Raw genomic sequence first — 2631 nt, forward strand, 5'->3', positions numbered from 1 at the left:
AAGTATCTGATTATTCTCTCTCTATCTATCTATCTCTCTCTCTCTCTCTCTCTTCCTCTCTCTCTCCCTGGTTCCAGCTCTTCTCTGACAATTTCTCAGGAAGAAGAATTCGAGTCCATCTGTGTCTGCACCATACCTAGTTTCAGCTCCTGAATCCAATCTCGTCTCGGCGGGTGTGGAGCTTGGGCGTTTGGGGATGGGGACAGACAGAGAAATAAACATTAATTTGAAATAAAATGCAACAATGGCACAGCAAGATCCCACTATTCTCTGCTTTCCACACTCTCAAACTTTACCCTGCGGCAATGGTTAAGTTTATTTATTGCAGAATTAATGCATTGCAGAGCATCACAGCAACAGCAAAATAAAAAGAAATCACCATAAAGCATTTTAACAGAGGTTAGAAACATTAGTAAACACACACAGCAAGATACCACAAGCAACAGTGTAACCACAGACAGTGCATGTGTGTCACTGATACTGGTTAACAGTTCAATCCTGTCTCCAGAATGACAGAGAGGGGCCAATCCTACTGGTTGACAAACTACAAACATTGCCCTTTTCTCCTTTTGCCCCCTTCCTTGTTCTTGTTCTGTTGCCCCTCTCGCACTCTCACTCTCCTTCCTCTTTCGCTCACTCTCCATTTTTCATATCTCTCCCTCCCTGTCTGTCTCTGACTTAATCCTGTACACTGTAATCATTATTCCCCTCACCACTGAAAATAACACTGCATGGGATGGTTTTGTTTGTATGAAAACTCAACAAAAGAAAACAGGAGAGAAAGACAGACAGAGACCCACCCCCACCCACATTGCCCCCTCAACCTGTTTCTTATTTCTGCGATTATCACATTTTATCCCCTGGGCCTATACACATCTCACTTCACTCTGACATTAGAATGTGGCTTGGAGAGAGTTTCTCATTTAAGTTATTAATTCCCTCCTCGGGGAGGCCTTCTTCCCACAATCTGGGGGTTAACCTGTTTTTGTCACAATCACAGGGCCATGGTTACTTTAACCACAGGCTTCAAATCTGTTTTAAAAATGACAGGGCCACAGTCTGACAGGACCCATTTAAACAGAAGCCCCTACAAACCAGGCCCCACCTCCCCAAGAGGAGGTGAAACCTCGGGATAATAAACAGACAACCACTCAGCTGGGCCCCTACGGGCTGCAGCCTGGCCAACAGGCCTCAGGCTTCAGTCCAAAGCTCCCCCTCTGGAGGTTATTCATGTCCAAGACTTTCTTGGCCCCAATCATTTTGAATCTTCAATTTGCAGTTCTCCCAACAAAGGCTCCTTTGGATAAAAGAGAGAGAAGTTGAGTTGAAAGGGGGAGCAAGAGCACATTGATGCAAAATGACACATCAAAATGCCAGGGTTAAAAACATCCTCCTTTCCACATCCCCATCCCCAATGCATTGCATGACACCACAGCAACATTAAATTACAAATAAATCATAAAACATGAATTAACCAGAGGCTGGAATCATTCAAACACACACACACAGATACTCCTATACACACACACACACACACACACACACACACACACACACACACACACACACACACACACACACACACACACACACACACACACACACACACACACACACACACACACTGAACACAGCAACGGGGAGATCATGGGTTTGACATCTGAAATCTAATTGAAGTGTTCTGGGTGTTCTTATATCGACTAAGAGATAACCCAGAGTGAGTTACAAACAGAAATATAATCGAGGGGTTCTGGGTATATCCAATAACAGACACCCGGGAGTGAGCGACAGATTTGAACCTTTTCAAGGAGTTTTGGCTGCTTATATTTGGAATAACAGCTATCCAGGAGCGAGTTACGGACTAGAATCTAATCAAGGGATCAGGGATGAGTTATATAAGCAATAACAGATACTGAGAGTGAGTTTCAGACTTGAATCAATGGTATCTAGGGAGAGAATAAGGCCCATCAAGGATCAGCAAAGCATCCTCTGTGTAGAACTGCAGGAGATGATGAGATTCTGATCAAGTACTGAGTTATAGACTGGAATCTCTTCAAAGGTTTTCTGGTTTATATTAAGAATAAGAGATGCTTGGGAGTAGTTAAAGATTCAAATCTCATCGCGGGGTACAGGTTGGTTTTTATACAGAACAACAATAGCCAGGATAGAGTTGCAGACTGCAGTCTAATCAAGGGTTTTGCGGTGGTTTTGATATAGAATAAGAGTTGTTTATTCAGGTTTTGTGCATTTGAGCCTCTCAGATATTTGGAGTGTAGTACGTAAGTAAGACATTGCTGGAATGTGACATTGTCTCTCTGCATTCACTGTAAACAAATGATGGAATTTGCATTTTAATCATCTTCAGAGAGTTGTCTCCATTTCCTCCCTCTGCAAGGATCTATCAATGGAAATGGATTTTGACACATTCCCTCCTTTCCCTTGCTGATCCCCAATTCAGCCAGGCAGACATCTTACATTTGTTCACAATTGCCATTTAATATTAGCACAGCACTGACATTGACTTTATAAATCGAAAAAAGCAAGAGACATTGGCAACATCAATACAGTTTGAAAATATTGAACATTGGACCCACACTGACATCTAAGATCCTCTGACCCTAAACCAGCCGC

Source organism: Chiloscyllium plagiosum, chromosome 46 (genome assembly GCF_004010195.1).
Source record: "Chiloscyllium plagiosum isolate BGI_BamShark_2017 chromosome 46, ASM401019v2, whole genome shotgun sequence".
In the NCBI taxonomy this organism is placed as follows: domain Eukaryota; kingdom Metazoa; phylum Chordata; class Chondrichthyes; order Orectolobiformes; family Hemiscylliidae; genus Chiloscyllium; species Chiloscyllium plagiosum.